This window comes from Bombina bombina, chromosome 3, assembly GCF_027579735.1.
Source record: "Bombina bombina isolate aBomBom1 chromosome 3, aBomBom1.pri, whole genome shotgun sequence".
Classification (NCBI taxonomy): Eukaryota; Metazoa; Chordata; class Amphibia; order Anura; family Bombinatoridae; genus Bombina; species Bombina bombina.
This window is the reverse complement of record NC_069501.1, coordinates 1,244,990,689-1,244,996,688: the sequence shown is the minus strand read 5'-3', so window position 1 is coordinate 1,244,996,688 and position 6,000 is coordinate 1,244,990,689.

Genomic DNA, 6,000 nt, shown 5'->3' with positions numbered 1-6,000 from the left:
GATAGTGTAGTGTTAGGTTAATTGTAGGTAATTGTAGGTAGTTTATTTAATTAATTTATTGATAGTATAGTGTTAGGTTTAATTGTAACTTAGGTTAGGATTTCTTTTACAGGTAAATTTGTAATTATTTTAACTATTTTAGCTATTAAATAGTTCTTAACTATTTAATAGCTATTGAACCTGGTTAAAATAAATACAAAGTTACCTGTAAAATAAATATTAATCCTAAAATAGCTACAATGTAATTATAATTTATATTGTAGCTATATTAGGATTTATTTTACAGGTAAGTATTTAGCTTTAAATAGGAATAATTTATTTAATAAGAGTTAATTAATTTCGTTAGATTAAAATTATATTTAATTTAGGGGGGTGTTAGTGTTAGGGTTAGACTTAGCTTTAGGGGTTAATACATTTATTAGAATAGCGGTGAGCTCCGGTCGGCAGATTAGGGGTTAATAATTGAAGTTAGGTGTCGGCGATGTTAGGGAGGGCAGATTAGGGGTTAATACTATTTATTATAGGGTTAGTGAGGCGGATTAGGGGTTAATAACTTTATTATAGTAGCGCTCAGGTCCGCTCGGCAGATTAGGGGTTAATAAGTGTAGGCAGGTGGAGGCGACGTTGTGGGGGGCAGATTAGGGGTTAATAAATATAATATAGGGGTCAGCGATGTTAGGGAAGCAGATTAGGGGTACATAGGGATAATGTAAGTAGCGGCGGTTTACGGAGCGGCAGATTAGGGGTTTATAATAATATGCAGGGGTCAGCGATAGCGGGGGCGGCAGATTAGGGGTTAATAAGTGTAAGGTTAGGGGTGTTTAGACTCGGGGTACATGTTAGAGTGTTAAGTGCAGACGTAGGAAGGGTTACCGCATAGCAAACAATGGGGCTGCGTTAGGAGCTGAACGCGGCTTTTTTGCAGGTGTTTGGTTTTTTTTCAGCTCAAACAGCTCCATTGTTTCCTATGGGGGAATCGTGCACGAGCATGTTTTTGAGGCTGGCCGCGTCCGTAAGCAACTCTGGTATCGAGAGTTGAAGCTGCGTTAAAAATGCTCTACGCTCCTTTTTTGGAGCCTAACGCAGCCATTCTGTGGACTCTCAATACCAGAGTTATTTTTATGGTGCGGCCAGAAAAAAGCCGGCGTTAGTTTTTCGGGTCGTTACCGACAAAACTCCAAATCTAGCCGTATGACTTCATGCACCTCTACCCCAATTATAAGCGTTAGATTAACACAATATAGCTATCCTAAATTATGCACACCTTCCTATCTCTAATGCGCCACAAATACTCACTATACACCCCGAGTTACTATACATTTTAGTTCCATCTATTACATTAGGTATGGATACCATTAACACTGGGGGGAAAACTACTTGTCTCCACTTTCTTCTTCATCCCCCCCTACATCCACCCCCATTTTTACCCCTCCCCCTCCTCACACCTTACCCAATTTAGACTTCACTAGTCGCGCTACCTAACACACTCCCACATGTATTATCAATAGTTTTGTTATAACCGTTGATTGTAATTAAACCTTGACAGGGGGCTTCCCCCCGCCGAGAGCAATAGAATGTACTCAGAAAGTTATCTGTCCTGGGGTTACAACCCAGATAGACACCAATTGTGTGAATTATTTTGCTATCTTCTTTTTGTGTTTTCTCTGCCTCTGGTGTTGGGCATCTAAATAAAGCGCCTCCTCTTGGTTGCCTCTTCTCCTTTGCCTTTCAAATTTCCCTCAATCTCAATACTTTTCCCCCAAACGCTCAATTACCCCCTTCCCTAGCCTAACCTCATCCCCCTCTCTTTTCCCCTCCCCTTTGTGGGTTTTTTTTCCCTCAATTAGAAAACTCCTCCTTTTTATAGCATGGCTAGTAAAACAAGCAAGTTTCGCTCACACTGCCTCACAATGACGTCCATAAACGCGAAGGGTCTCAATAGCCCCGGTAAGCGTTCGATAGCTCTAAAAGACTTACAGCGCCTAAACAGTCAAATACTCTATATACAGGAGACGCACTTCCATAGAAATAGGGAACCAAAATGGTATGACAGCACATACACCACGGCATACTTTACATCAGGAACAGAAAAAAAGGGGGGGTGGGCATATTGATACATAGAGCAGTACCCTTCCAACTAGCGCAAGTTGAAAAAGATACAGATGGACGATACCTGTTGGTGAAGGGCTCACTTTATGGTCACCCAATCACCCTTGTTTGTATGTATGCCCCTAATGTGGCACAACATCAATTTATTAAAAAAGCGATCAAAACACTGCTCGGCCACTCAAAAGGGCCTGTATTTGTGGCCGGAGACTTAAATATCCCTATAGACCCACAGCTTGACACTTCTAATGGGGTATCCAACGTTCCCAACAAGACACTCAAAGCCATTAAGACCTCCCTTACTGACGTACAACTCCATGATGTATAGAGGACAATACACCCAACGCAACGTGACTATACCTATTATTCTGCCCCACACAACAAATACTCCCACATAGATTACTTCTTCATGGATTCGACAGGATTGGACATGGTGGTTGATGCAACTATAGGTTCAATCACCTGGTCGGACCATGCGCCGGTAACCTGCAGCATAGAGTGGCCTGACATCCCAGCGACAGCATACATATGGAGACTAGACGACTCTTTATTCGAAACCCCCTTGATAGCTGACGACATACGTAAATCACTAACGGAACATTTTTCTCTAAATGACCCATCAGGCACATCACGACTAATCACTTGGGAGGCACACAAATGTGTGGTTCGTGGGGAATTCCTCAAACATAAGGCCAGACTAATCAGACAACATAGAGACAAACACACCAATCTAATTCAAAAGATAGCGGAGTTGGAAGCTACACACAAACATGACGTCCCAGACTACAAAAAACCTTCTTATGGAGGCTAAAAAAGAACTATATAACCACCTGTTGGTGGCTTTCCACACACGCTTACTTAGGACTAAACAAAGATATCACGAAAGATTCCCCTCCCCACCTGCAGTGTTCATTAGCCAATCTCTCTTAAACTCAACTTACTTTTGTACTCATAAACTTTATCTATCCCTAAACACTCTCTCTTCCCCCTGCAACTCTCATTACTGCAAATCTGTATCTCATCTTATGTAACTCTCCCTCTTACTCATACTAGCTGCTGGTGACATCTCCCCTAATCCTGGTCCCCAACAACTTCCTAGCCATGCACATCCATGTGTACCATTCCATAGACTCAGAAAACAAAACTCTGGTAACATTACTCACATTCCTCTAGACCGGACAGATAGCTCAGCATGCTAAGGCACTGTGGCTGAGCTCTGTAGCAACCCAAGGGTTGCAGGTTAGATCCCCGGCGAGGTCCACTCAGCCTTTCATCCTTATGTGGTCAATAAAATGAGCAGCGCCTTGAGACCCTTACGGGTGATTAGCCGCGCTTTACAAATTCCCAGTACATACATACATACATCTAAAGCCACTACCTCTTTCACTGTGCACTCTGGAACTCTACCTCTGTTTGCAACAAGCTCACTTCTATACATGACCTCTTTATCTCCTGCTCCCTCAATCTTCTGGCTCTTACAGAAACCTGGCTCTCTCCCCTAGACACAGCATCCACTGCTGCTCTGTCACATGGGGGTCTCCACTTCAGCCACACTCTGAGGTCTGATAATAGACAAGGAGGGGGTGTAGGTATTTTACTTTCCTCTCATTGCACCTTTCCATAAATACATTTCATCTCTTCCCTCACATTTTCCTCATTCAAAACCCACATTATTAGCTTATTCTCTCCCCTCTCTATAGCTGTTTCAGTCATATACCGACCCCCTGGCTCCTCAACTCAATTTCTAGATCACTTGGCTGCCTGGCTACCTTATTTCCTCTCCTCAGGCACCACTGCCCTCATTCTTGGTGATTTCAACATCCCTCTTGACAATCCCACTCCCTCCTCTGCAACTCACTTCCTCTTTCGGTTTGTCACAATGGACTGACTCTCCAACTCACAAATATGGTCACTCCCTTGACCTGATCTTTAGCTATCGATGCACTATTTCAAAATTCACAAACTCTCCTTTTCCTCTTTCTGACCACCATCTCCTCACTTGCAACATCTCATCCCTCCCTACAACTCTCCCTCCTTCTACTCCTCACACCAAACTTCACAGAAGCATTATGTCATTAGATTAGCAACAGCTTGCTTATTCCCTCAAACCTCTCATCCATCTCCTTCTTCTCCTGCCCTGGCCAATCTATCTGCCACTATAATTCCACCCTTACATCGGTCCTTGACAATCTGGTCCCTCTTACCATTGCTCAGAAATCACACACTCATCCTCAGCCCGGGCATACTCCTCTGACACGGTACCTACACAGATGTTCCTGTACTGCTGAGCAGCACTGGAGAAAATCTCGGAGTTCAGCTGATTTCCTTCATTACAAGTTCATTTTAAATTCCTACTATTCTGCCCTTAATCTCTATAAGCAACATTACTTCTCTACTCTTATCTCTAATCTTTCTTCAAACCCAAAACATCTGCTCTATAACTTGACCGCTGCTCCATAACTTGTCCGCTGCCTCTAAAGCTATATGATCCTTTATGATCAGGTTGAATGACACCCACTGATATAGGCCGATTGGCCATGAATCTGCAGGGGGCGGCATTGCACAAGCAGTTCACAAGAACTGCTTGTGTAATGATTAATGCCAACAGCTGTCAGCATTTATTGATATGTGGCGGACATGATACACTACATCATATGAGTCCACTCGAACTTTGATAAATTGACCCCATAGTCTCTATATTATCACCTGTAGCTTCCATTATTCTAGGTTTAAGGTCAGGTTTAATATACATGCAGATTCCTCCACCCCTTTTATTACCCCTGTCCCTCCTAAAATAAAGTATAGGGGCGGAGCCTAGCCGAGCATGATGGAGGCTGTTTGAAAAGAGAGCTCCGTATGTAGTTAAAGGGACACTGTACCCAATTTTTTTCTTTTGTGATTCAGATAGAGCATGGCATTTTAAGCAACTTTCTAATTTACTCCTATTATCAAATTTTCTTCATTCTCTTGGTATCTTTATTTGAAATGCAAGAAAGTAAGTTTAGATGCCGGCACATTTTTGGTAATCAACCTGGGTTGTTCTTGCTGATTGGTGGATAAACTCTTCCACCAATAAAAAAGTGCTGTCCAGAGTTCTGAAAAAAAAAAAGCTTAGATGTCTTCTTTTTAAAATAAAGATAGCAAGAGAACGAAGAAAAATTGATAATATGAATAAATTAGAAAGTGGCTTAAAATTGCATGCTCTATCTGATTCATGAAAGAAAAAATTTGGGTTCAGTGTCCCTTTAAGCCTACAAGTGGGAAAATAGACACCAAAAGCCGCCAAAGTGATCTGAAAGATTAGCGGATCTAGCCTAAAACACAACCCGGCAAGTTATGTAAAGCTGAGAGTCTGATGGCAAGCCTCAATACCGCAACTTAGAATAACGGCAGAACAGAGGCCTATAAGAGATGGAGCTAACGCCATAACAAAGGGCTTATCGGAAGGCAGATGAGGTGAGGTACAGAGCACATAAACCAGGCACACTTCAGATATGCAAGAATACATATCATATTGATATAAGAAAGAGGGCAATGAGGCTGTAGAAAGCGAGAGGGGTGAGACGCCATGCAACAGACCCACGTGGGAAGATACACTAACGCAGTATGTTGGCGTTCTTAAAAAAACAATCATATCTGTAAGCATCTGTAAGCAGATGTAGAGGACACTTAACCAACATTGTTGGGGGTTGGAGAGCGGATCCCATATAATGCGGAATTATATTTTATAGAGAGCGTTTGGAAAAGACATTAAGGAGATAACGGTGGGTCTTGATGGATTCTGCTTGATACCATCTATATACTTTAATCTTGACAGCCTCTCTATTTAAAATACAAGAGACATTAAAGCTACTAAGCATCTCAAATATAGCGGCTGCTACATAAAATAAATAT